Source organism: Pristiophorus japonicus, chromosome 4 (assembly GCF_044704955.1).
Source record: "Pristiophorus japonicus isolate sPriJap1 chromosome 4, sPriJap1.hap1, whole genome shotgun sequence".
NCBI lineage: Eukaryota > Metazoa > Chordata > Chondrichthyes > Pristiophoridae > Pristiophorus > Pristiophorus japonicus.
Genome location: NC_091980.1, coordinates 58222598 through 58234879, shown reverse-complemented (window position 1 = coordinate 58234879; position 12282 = coordinate 58222598). Strand labels below are relative to the sequence as shown.

General features: G+C 48.7%; 1 long non-coding RNA gene across 1 annotated transcript in view; it reads right to left on the bottom strand.

Moving 5' to 3' along the window:
- Nucleotides 1-6680, bottom strand: part of LOC139262060 (uncharacterized) — a 124880-nt gene extending 118200 nt beyond the window's left edge. The window contains exon 1 of the long non-coding RNA XR_011592874.1: nucleotides 6602-6680. This is a non-coding gene — a long non-coding RNA (uncharacterized lncRNA). The remainder of the gene's footprint in view (nucleotides 1-6601) is intronic.
- Nucleotides 6681-12282: the final 5602 nt, after the last annotated feature.

Sequence of the window (12282 nt, the reverse complement as noted above, 5' to 3'; positions counted from 1 at the left end):
TTCCTGCAGCTTTCACACTGTAAAAATCATGTCCATTGTGCCCCATAGGGGATGAAATCTGCACTGTGACTCATGGAGGAGCTCCTCAGCCACAGTGAGAAGACAGTTGAGGAGGACTCCAGCGACTACTTTCCCAGTGGCTGATAATAGGGAGATTCCTCTGCAGTTGTCGCATTCGGACTTGTCCCCTTTTTAAAAAATGGTCACGATCACTGCATCTCTAAGATCTCCCGGCATGCTCTCCTCCCTCCAGATAGAAAGATGGTTGAAGCACTGACCACACTTGATCAGCTCCACTGGGCAGACCACATCGTTCGCATGCCAGGCACGAGGCTCCCAAAGCAAGCGCTCTACTCGGAACTCCTTCACGGCAAGCGAGCCAAAGGTGGGCAGAGGAAATGTTACAAGGACACCCTCGAAGCCTCCCTGATAAAGTGCAACATCCCCACTGGGAGTCTCTGGCCAAAGACCGCCCTAAGTGGAGTCTCATCGCCGAGAGCATGCAGAAATCAAGCGCAGGCAGCGGAAAGAGCGTGCGGCAAACCAGTCCCACCCATCCTTTCCCTTAACGACTATCTGTCCCACCTGTGACAGGGGCTGTGGTTCTCATATTGGACCGTTCAACCACCTAAGAACTCATTTTTAGAGTGAAAGCAAGTCTTCCTCGATTCCGAGGGGCTGCCTATGATGATAATGATTTTTGTTGTGAGTTATGAAATATATCCTTAAATGTCTGCCATTGCTCATCAACCGTCCCATATTGAATCTATTTTCCCATTGCACTTTAGCCAACTCTGCCCTCATACCTTTGTAGTCTCCTTTATTTAAGCTAAGGACACTGGTTTGAGAACCAACTTTCTCACCCTCCAACTGAATTTGAAAGTCAACCATGTTATGGTCACTCATTCCTTGAGGATCCTTGAGTACGAGATCATTTATTAACCCTGTCTCGTTACACAGTACCAGATCTAAGATAGCCTGCTCCCTGGTTGGTTGCACAATGTACTGTTCAAGGAAACTATCCTGGATACACTCTATGAACACTTCCTCAAGGTTACCCTGGCCAATTTGCTTTGTCCAATCAATATAATTGGAAAACCAACTCCAATGGTACCCTCCTAATGAAATGCTTAGAACATGGACTTGTCATAACCAACACCTTGTTACGTCAGAGAGAGAAGTACAAGGCCTCATGGCAACAACCTCGCTCCAACACTGGCATCTGCTACACGACATCATCGTCCAAGCGAGGGACTCCAAAGACGTCCGCATCACCCATGCCACGATAGGAGCTGACGACTGCTGGATGGACCACTGCCTAATCCGTTCTGTCATTTCCATCAGTGCAGCCCCAAAACAGCAGTGGCAACAGAAACGAAGCCACAGGAAAATCAACGCTGGAGCACTCAAAGACCCTGCTAAGAAAGCCCTATGCAGCCAACATCTCACAACCAACCTGATGACTTCCAGTGATTCTGAGACGCAGAGTGGCCACAATGCCTGGTCTGCCCTCAAGGCCTCCATAATTAGCACCTGTGAAGAGATGCTTGGTCACTCGACCAGGAAACATCAAGACTGGTTCGATGAGAATAACCAGGAGATCCAGGAACTAATAAGCTGCAAGCGCAAGGCATTCTTGAACTGGAAACAACTCGAGAGTAAGAAAGCAGCTCTATCGACATCTGAAGGCCGAAGTCCAATATAAAACTCGCAACCTAAAGAACAGATGGTAGGTGGAAAAGGCACAGGAGATCTAGCAACTAGCTGACAGCGATGGTGTATATGGATTCTTTAGCGCAGTCAAGACCACCTACGGTCCAAGCACCCAAGTCCTACCCCACTGAAGGCGAAGAACGGAGAGGTACTCATCAAGGACAGAGAGGCAGTCAGTGCCCGCTTGAAGGACACTTTGAAGATCTCCTTAACCGAGACTCTATCTTCGATGTGAGTGTCCTCGACTCTATCCTGCAGCATGCTACCCACCACCACCTCAGCATAAGCCCAGCCCGGCATGAAGTCAAAAAGGCTATCCGACAACTGAAGAACAACAACGCCTCAGGAGCAGATGGAATCCCCGCCGAAGCACTAAAGCATGGCGGAGAAACACTATTGGTGCTATTCCATTAACTCATTTCTCTGATTTGGAAGGAGGAGAGCATGCAAGGAGATCTCAGAGACGCAGTAATCATGACCATCTTCAAGAAAGGTGACAAGTCCAATTGCGATAATTACAGAGGAGTTTCCCTGCTGTCTGCCACAGGGGAAGTCATTGCAAGAATCCTTCTCAATCACCTTCTCCCAGTGGCTGAGGAACTCCTCCCAGAGACGCAATGCAGATTCCGCCCATTAGGGCCATAATGGACATGATCTTTACCACACGTCAAATTTAAGGGAAATCCAGGGAGCAGCACCAATTCTTTACATGGCATTCTTTGATCTTACAAAGGTTTTCAATACTGTCAACCATGAGGGATTATGAAGTTTCCTCCTCAAATTCGGCTGCTCAGAAAAGTTTGTCACCATCCTCCGCCTGCTTCACAATGACATGCAAGCCGTGATCCTGACCAATGGATCCACCCACCACAGACCCAATACACGTGCGGACCGGGGTGAAGCAAGACTGTGTCATAGCACCAGCGGTCTTCTTGATCTTCCTTGCTACAATGCTCCATCTCATCCTCAATAAATTCCCCGCTGGAGTGGAGCTAATCTACAGAACAAACGGGAAATTGTTCAACCTCTGTCACCTCCAGTCCAGATCCAAGGTCGCCCCATCCTCCGTCATTGAATTACAGTATGCAGATAACGTTTGCGTTTGCGCACACTCGAAGGCTGAACTCCAAACCATCGTCAACACCTTCACCGAAGCGTACCGGAGTACGGGCCTTATATAAAACATCCGTAAAACAAAGGTCCTCTACCAACCTGCCCCCGCCACAAAGTACTGTCCCCCGATTACCAAGACCCATGACGAGGCCTTTGACAACGTGGACCATTTTCCATACCTCAGGAGCCTACTGTCAACAAGGGCAGACATCGATGATGAACTCCAACACCTTCGGTGTGCCAGTGCAGCTTTCGGTCACCTGAGGAAGAGAATGTTTGAAGACCAGGACCTCAAACCCAGCACCAAGTTCGTGGTCTACAGAGCAGTAGTGATACCTGCCCTTCTATATGCTTTGGAGACATGGACTATGTACAACAGGCACCCCAAAGCACTGGAGAAGTACCACCAACACTGCCTCCACAAGATTCTGCAAATCCATTGGCAGGATAGGCACACCAACATCAGTGTTCTCGCTCAGGCCAACATCCTCAGCATTGAGCATTGACCACGCTCGATCAGCTCTGATGGATGGGCCATATTGTCCGCATGCCCGATACTAGATTCCCAAAACATGTCCTCTACTCCGAGCTTCGACACTGCATGCGAGTCCCAAGTGGGCAGAAGAAATGCTTCAAGGACACCTCAAAGCCTCCTTGAGAAAGTGCAACATCCCTACCGACACCCGGGAATCCCTGGCCCAAGACCGCTCAAAGTGAAGGAGAAGCATCTGGGAATGTGCTGAACATCTCGAGTCTCTCCGCCGGGAGCAAGCGGAAGCGCAAACAGCGTAAGGAATGTACAACAACCCACCCGTATCCCACCCACTCCTCCCTTCAATCACCCTCTGCCCCACCTGTGACAGAAACTGTAAGTCCTGCATTGGACTCATCAGTCACCTGAGAACTCATATTCATATAGAAGAAAGTCATCCTCGACTCCGAGGGACTGCCTAAGAAGAAGAATTACAGCATAACAAGATAAATATGGATATAGGAATATATAATAGAGATATTGACAAAAGTGTGACAAAATTGTGACAAAAAAAGCAATGTTCTGTAGACAGAAAGTATAAGCAGACCTAAGTCTTTTTTATATATATTAAAGATTATATATAAAGGAGAGTGGCTAAAGTAAACATTGGTCCCTTAGAGGATGAGACTGGGGAATTAATAGTGGGAAACAGGGAAATGGCAGAGACTTTGAACAAATATTTTGGTTTTCACAGTAGAAGACACTAAAAGCATCCCAATAATTGATAATCAAGGGGCGATGGGGAGGAGGGGGGGCATAAAACAATCACTTTCATTAGAGATAAAGTACTAAGCAAACTAATGGGACTAAAGGTGGACAAGTCCCCTGGATCTGATGGCCTGCATCCTAGGGTCTTAAAAGAAATGACTGCAGAGATAGTGGATGCATTGTTGTAATCTACCAAAATTCCCTGGATTCTGGAGAGGTCCCAGCGAATTGGAAAACCACAAATGTAATGCTCCTATTTAAGAAAGGAGGAAGACAGAAAGCAGGAAACTATAGACCAGTTAGTCTAACATCGGTCATTGGGAAAAAGCTGGAGTCCATTATTAAGGAGGTAGTAGCAGGGCATTTAGAAAATCATAATACAGTCAAGTAGAGTCATCATGGTTTTATGAAAGGGAAATCATATTTGACAAATTTGCTGTCGTTCTTTGAGGATGTAATGAGCAGGATGCACAAAAGGGAACCAGTAGATGTCATGTATTTGGATTTCCAGAAAGCATTCGATAAGGTGCCACATAAAAAGCTTACAGCACAAGATAAGAGCTCACGGGGTTAGGGGTAATATATTAGCATGGATAGAGGATTGGCTAACTAACAGAAAGAGAGTCGGAATAAATGGCTCATTTTCAGGTTGGCAAACTGTAACTAGTGGGGTGCCACAGGGATCAGTGCTGGGGCCTCAACTATTTACAATCTATGTTAATGATTTGGATGAAGGGACCGACTATAATGTAGCCAAATTTGCTGATGATACAAAAATAGATGGGAAAGCAAGTTGTGTGGAGGATGCAAAAAATCTGTAAAAGAATATAGATAGACTAAGTGAGTGGGCAAAACTTTGGCAGATGGGGTATAATGTGGGAAAATGTGAGGTTATCCACTTTGGTAGGAAAAATAAAAAAGCAAATTATTATTTAAATGGGGATAGATTACAAAATGCTGAGGTACAGAGGGATCTGGGGGTCCTTATTCAAGAAACACAAAAGGTGAGCATGCAGATACAGCAAGTAATTAAGAAGGCAAATGGATGTTGGCCTTTATTGCAAGGGGGATGGAGTATAAAAGTAGGGAAGTCCTGTTACAAGTGTACAGGGCATTGGTGAGACCACACCTAGAGTACTGCGTGCAGTTTTGGTCTCCTTATTTAAAGAGGGATATACTTGCATCGGAGGCAGTTCAGACAAGGTTTATGAGGTTGATTCCTGAGATGAAGGTATTGTCTTATGAAGAAAGGTTGGGTCTATACTCATTGAAGTTTAGAAGAATGAGAGGTGATCTTATTGAAATGTACGGGCCGAAATTTGGGGTCTCAAAGAGACCCATTACTGCCCGTTTGCAGCGGCCATTCGCCAAAATCGAACGGCTGCCGCTCTGGGCTCAACTGGCTGCTAAAATGTAGTTTTTGGCCCAGGAGGTCTTGCAGCAGTGTGGGCCACCGCTGGCTCTCGTGGCAGTGTGGGGCTTGCGACAGTAGTGATGCGCTAAAAGTGCGCACCGCTGCCGCTCTGCCCCCGGACCCATTTTCAGCATGAAAAAGCCGTCCATTAGCGGACGGTGCCCCCGCCAGCTTTTAGGGTCAGTGCAGAGTGGCAAAGATCTCGGAGCTGTGGGAGCGGAGAGAGACAAGACCCGAGGATGGGTCGGAAGCTCCCCGGAGTCCTCGAAGTAATAGCAGCTTAGTCAGTCTCACAGAGAAGTCTAGTAAGAGATCATCTGGGAGAGATCAGCGAGCTCTGGAAGGGGCAAGATCCTGGAACGAGGTCCGTATTGCTCAAGAACAAGTCCAGGAGCCTCTTCAATGGACTGGAGGAGTTCAGCACAGAATCCGCACTCAAGGAGAGGGAGAGAGGGAAAGACAACGAGAGAGGGAGAGAGAGTGGGCGAGAGGGAGAGAGAGGGGGTAAGAGAGGGAGAGAGGGTGAGAGAGAGAGAGAGAGGGAGAGAGAAAGAGAGAGGGTGAGAAAGAGGGAAAAGGAGAGAGAAAGAGGGAAGGGAGCAAAAGAGAAAGGAGAAAGAGATAGAAGTGAGGAAAGGGAATGAAAACAGAATGAGAAAATTTGATTGGGAGAGAGAGAAAAAGAGAAATAGGAATATAGAAAGAGAAAAGGGGGAAAAAACTAGAGAGAGAGAAATAGAGATCCTGAGATTTGCAGAGAGAAAACTGAAATCTCAATCCAGGAGCTCAGACTGGAAACGTCGCCCCAGCTCAGCATTCGAAGCGGTAACAAATGGGAATTTGTTCCACCTCCACCGCCTCCAGGCTAGATCAAAGGCTGTCCCATCCTCTGTCATCGAACTACAGGATGCAGACGACGCTTGCATCTGTGCACACTCGGAGGCCAAACTCCAAGCGATCGGCAACACCTTCACCGAGGCGTACAAGAGCATGGGGCCTTACACTAAACATCCGTGAGACACAGGTACTCCACCAACCTGACCCCGCCATACAGCACTGCCCCCTCCCCGGTTATCAAAATCCATGGTGAGGCCTTGGACAATGAGGACCATTTTCCTTACCTCGGGAGCCTACTGTCAGCAAGGGCAGACATCGATGACGACATCCAACACCACCTTCAGAGTGCCAGCGCAGCCTTCAGTCGCCTGAGGAAGAGAGTTTTTGAAGATCAGGACCTCAAATCTGGCACCAAGCTTATGCTCTACGGGGCAGTAGTGATACCCAGCCTCCTATATGGCTCAGAGACGTGGACTATTTCCAGCAGACACCTCAAAGCACTGGAGAAGTACCACTAGCAATGCCTCCGCAAGAACCTGCAAATCCATTACGAGGACAGACACACCAACGTCAGTGTTCTCGCTCAGACCAACATCCCCATCATCGAAGCACTGACTACGCCCGATCAGCTCTGCTGGGCAGGCCACATCGTCTGCATCCCTGACACGAGACTCCCAAAGCAAGTGCTCTTCTTGAAGCCTCGACATGGCAAGTAAGCCCCAGGTGGGCAGAGGAAACGCTTGAAGGACACCCTCAAAGCCCCCTTGATTAAGTGCAACATCCCCACCAGTACCTGGGAATCCCTCTCCCAACAGCACCCAAAGTGGAGGAAGAGCATCCGGGAGGGCACTGGGAACCTCGAGTCTCATCGCTGAGAGCATGCAGAAACCAAGCGCAGACAGCGGAAGGAGCATGCGGCAAACCGTACTCCCCACCCACTTTTTCCTTCAACCACTGTCTGTCCTATCTGTGACAGAGACTGTAGGTCCCGCATTGGACTGTTCAGCCACCTGAGAACTCACTTTGAGAGTGGAAGCAAGTCATCCTCAACTTTAAGGAACTGCCTATGATGATGATGACTTATTATAAAAATGGTTGCTTCTTTCTTGCTGTTAGCAATAATAACTTTGGAATGTTATTGTTAAGATTCCTGATGCATGTTAATAAAATTATTGTATAAAACAGAAAATACACTTTACTTGATCAACTAAAATATATCTGTTGAAAACATCTCTGCTAGAAATGTTCATTCAGTGAAAATTAAAAATATTTGAGACTGCTCTATTCACCTGAGATTACTCTTGCTGTGCAACCTTCTACTCAGAACAGCCTGTCTCTCAACAAACATAACATAAACATTGCAACAAGATTCCTGCTTTATCTGTACAGTCTCTGATAAAATGATGAGTTCAAATTTGTGTTTTGGAGTCACAAGAAAAGCATTTATTGGAATTGATTTTTGTGTTCCATATCAGTATGCGCAAGGTGTGAGCAACAAGGATAAAGAACACACAGTTTGGATTTTGACAGAAATCTGAAATGTATTCCATGATTTCTGTCAAAATCCAAATTGTGTGTTCTTTATCCTTGCTGCTCACACCTTGCGCACACTGACAGCTATTCAACAATGGCAGGCACATTACCCAACACATCGCACCATACTCACTAACGCACTTCCCTTTTTCTTGCAGGCAAAGGTGGCACATAACAGGAGAGAGCAACAGCAAACAGCCAAGCCACAATAGCAGCTGCTACATCACCCCAAGGGTGAATCTCCCATGGGAATAACGCCCCAATTAAGACTGCAAACTTTCAGGTTTGAAGGGCTAATAAGACTGGAACTTTCTTGTGATCAAAAAGCTGAATTTAGATGCAATGGACGCTGTTATGTATGCAACATCATGTAACCAGCATTCTACCGCCACCAGAGGGCGCATCTATTGGAGTCCCAAGGGATCCCAGCATCCCTTGGGAGCACTGTATATAAGCAGGCCTCCCATGCTGTGCCAGCACTCTGGAGTCAGAATAAAGAGACTAAGGTCACACTTACTCAAGTCTACAGTACTCAGTCACATTGCTTTATTTGAGACATAACAACTGGTAACAAGTAATAGATAACGATCCATCATGCAAAAGTGCAGAGAACTGTCGGTATCCTGGAGAAATTCTCAGAAGATGACGATTGGGAAGCCTTCGTGGAGCGACTCGACCAATATTTTGTGGCCAACGAGCTGGAAGGAAATGTGAACACTGCCAAACAAAGGGCGATCCTCCTCACCGTCTGCGGGGCAACAACCTATGGCCTCATGAAGAATCTTCTTGCTCCGGTGAAACCAATAACCAAATTGCATGAAGAACTGTGTACGCTGGTCTGGGAGCACCTAAATCCGAAGGAGAGCGTGCTGATGGCAAGGTATCGATTTTAAACATTTCAACGGTCTGAAGGCCAGGAAGTGGCGAGCTACGTCGCCAAACTAAGGCACCTTGCAGGACATTGCGAATTCGATGGATTCCTGGAGAAAATGCTAAGAGGCATTTTTGTGTTTGGCATTGGCCATGAGGTTATCCTTTGCAAACTATTGACTGTTGAAACACTCAAACCTGAGCAAAGACATAACGATAGCCCAGGCATTTATGTCCACCAGCGATAACACCAAACAAATTTCACAGCATAAAGATGCGTCGGCAAGTACTGTACACAAAGTAACAGCGTTTTCAGGCAGGAATGCATATGGCAGAACGTACACGCCTGCAGCTGCACGATCTCAGATGACTCAGGGTCCGCCATCAAGCGTGAATGCGAGGCAATTGGCACCTTGTTGGCACTGCGGAGGTGATCATCAAGCCCATCAATGCCGCTTCAAAAGCAAAGCGGGCAAAGGCTGTGGAGCAATGGGACACCTCCAGCGAATGTGCAGACGAGCTGCAAACCCAGCAAACCACCACGCTGCAGAGGAAGACCGATCCACGGCGGAACTAGAGACTCGAACCGACGAGACAGAAGTGTAAGGGGTACACACCTTCACCACGAAATGTCCACCGATCATGTTGTAAGTTGAACTGAATGGAATTCCAGTATCCATCGAATTGGACATAAGTGCGAGTAAGTCTATCATGAGCAAAAAGGCCTTCAACAGGCTGTGGTGCAACAAGGCACAAAGCTGAGCCCTATTCATACCAAGCTGAGAACTTACACTAAAGAGCTGATCCCTGTAATTGGCAGTGCAGCAGTAAAAGTCTTCTATGATGGAGCAGTGCATGAACTAGCACTATGGATTGTGCCAGGAGATGGCCCTTCACTGTTCGTCAGAAGCTGGCTGGGAAAAATCTGCTGGAACTGGGACGACATCCGAGCGCTTTCATCCGTTGACGATGCCTCATGTGCCCAGGTTTTGAGCAAGTTTCCGTCGTTGTTTGAGCCAAGCATCGGAAATTTCTCTGGGGCGCAGGTGCAGATCCACTTGTTTCCCAGTACACGACCCATCCACCACAAGGCACGTGCGGTACCATACATGATGCAAGAGAAAGTGGAGAGGCTGCAATGAGAGGGCATCATTTCGCCAGTTGAGTTCAACGAGTGGGCCAGTCCAATTGTTCCGGTAGGGCGATGGCACGGTCAGAATTTGTGGGGACTATATAGTAACGATTAACCGTTTTTCACTGCAGGACCAGTACCCGCTACCCAAGGCAGATGACCTATTTGCGATGCTGGCAGGAAGGAAGACGTTCACCAAGTTTGAACTCGGCCTACATGACGCAGCAGCTGGCGGAATCTTCGAAAGGCCTTACCTGCATCAACACCCACAAAGATCTGTCCATCTACAAAAGATGCCCATTTGGGATTCGATTGGCCGTGGCTATTTTTCAAAGGAACATGGAGAACGTGTTAAAGTCAGTTCTGCGCACCGTGATTTTCCAGGACGACATAGTGATCATAGGTCGGGACACCATCGAACACTTGAAGAACCTGGAAGAGGTTCTAAATTGGCTAGATCGTGTGGGACTCAGGTTGAAACGCTCGAAGTTTGTTTACCTGGCACCAGAGGTAGAGTTCTTAGGGAGAAGAATCGTGGCAGACGGCATCAAGACGGAGGCCATCAAAAATGCGCCGAGACCACAGAACGTGACGGAGCTGCAGTCGTTCCTGGGACTCCTCAATTATTTTGGGAATTTCCTACCTGGGTTAAGCACCTTGCTAAAACCTCTACACATGTTATTACACAAGGAAGATGCCTGGGTATGGGCAAAATCACAAGAAGCTGCTTTTGAGAAAGCCAGAAATCTGTTATGTTCCAACAAACTACTTGTTCGGTATGACCCATGTAAACGTTTAGTGCTAGCTTGCGATGCATCTTCGTACGGGGTCGGGTGTGTGTTACAACAAGCAAACGAATCGAGAACATTGCAACCGGTCGCTTATGCACCCAGTAGTTTGTCCAAGGCCGAAAGGGTCTACAGCATGATTGAAAAAGAAGCTCTGGCATGCGTTTACGGGTTGAAAAAAATGCACCAGTATCTATTTGGGCTTAAGTTCGAGTTAAAAACTGATTATATGCCGCTCATATCGCTATTCTCAGAGAACAAAGGTATTAATACCAATGCCTCTGCTCCCATCCAAAGATGGGCGCTCACGCTGTCTGCATATAACTATCTAATTCACCACAGGCCAGGCACAGAGAATGCGCTGATGCTCTCAGCCGGCTACCATTGCCCACCACCAGGGTGGAAAAGGCACAGACTGCAGACTTGCTCGTGCTGATGGATGCATTTGAAAATGAAAAGTCACCTGTTACGGCTCGCCAGATCAGGACCTGGACCAGCCAGGATCTTTTACTGTCCGTTGTAAAAAAAACTGTGTCCTCCATGGGAGCAGGTCCAGCATCCCAGGGGAGATGCATGAAGAGATCAAGCCGTTCCAGCGGCGCAAAGACAAAATGTCCTTACAGGCGGACTGTCTTTTGTGGGGTAATCGTGTGGTTTTGCCGAAGAAAGGCAGGGAAACATTCAGACGTGAACGACACAGTACCCACCCAGGAATAGTAATGATGAAAGCTATAGCCAGATCCCATGTGTGGTGGCCCGGCATTGACTCAGATTTGGAATCTTGCGTGCGCCAATGCAACACTTGCTCTCAACTGAGCAATGCACCCAGAGAGGCACCGCTAAGTTTGTGGTCATGGCCCTCCAAACTGTGGTCTAGGATCCATGTTGACTTCGCTGGTCCGTTTCTAGGCAAAATGTTCTTGATTATTGTGGATGCTTATTCAAAATGGATTGAGTGTGTAATTATGGGCCCAAGTTTCCACAAGAAAAAAAACGGGCGCCCCTCCGAGCTGGGCGCTCGTTTTTCGCGCCTAAAACGGCGCCTAAAAAAATCCTCGGTATTCTCCACCTACTTACAAGTCCTCTGGCCCTCGGCGCAGCCAGCACGAGCTGTGGGGGGGGGCGGAGCCAGGTCCCTGCGCTGAAAACAGTGCCGGGACCTCTGCACATGCATGCTACAGTCGGCACGCAAGTGCAGTAGCTCTAGGCGCCGAACTGTGTGGGAGGGGCCCGAAGCACGCGGCCCCTAGGCCTGGCTGAATGGCCTCACTGGGGCTGCGTGAATAAGGCTCCTCCCATGGCCAGCTCCTGCTCCCCACCGACCAGACCCGACCCGACACCCGCTCCCCCCCCCCCCCAGCCGACCAGGCCCGACCCGACACCCGCTCCCCCGCCCCCGCCGACCAGACCCGACCCCCGTTCCCCCCGCCGACCAGACCCGACCCGACACCCGCTCCCCGACTGACCCGACCCAACCCGCGCTCCTGTTCCCCAACCCGCCACCCCCCACCCCCCCCACTGGACCCGACTCCCGGACTGGATCCGATCCAACCTCTCCCTTCCCCACCCCCCCCATCTCTCTCCCCCCCCGCTCTCTCTCCTCCCTCCCCCCCCTCTCTCTCCCCCCCCCGCTCTCTCTCCC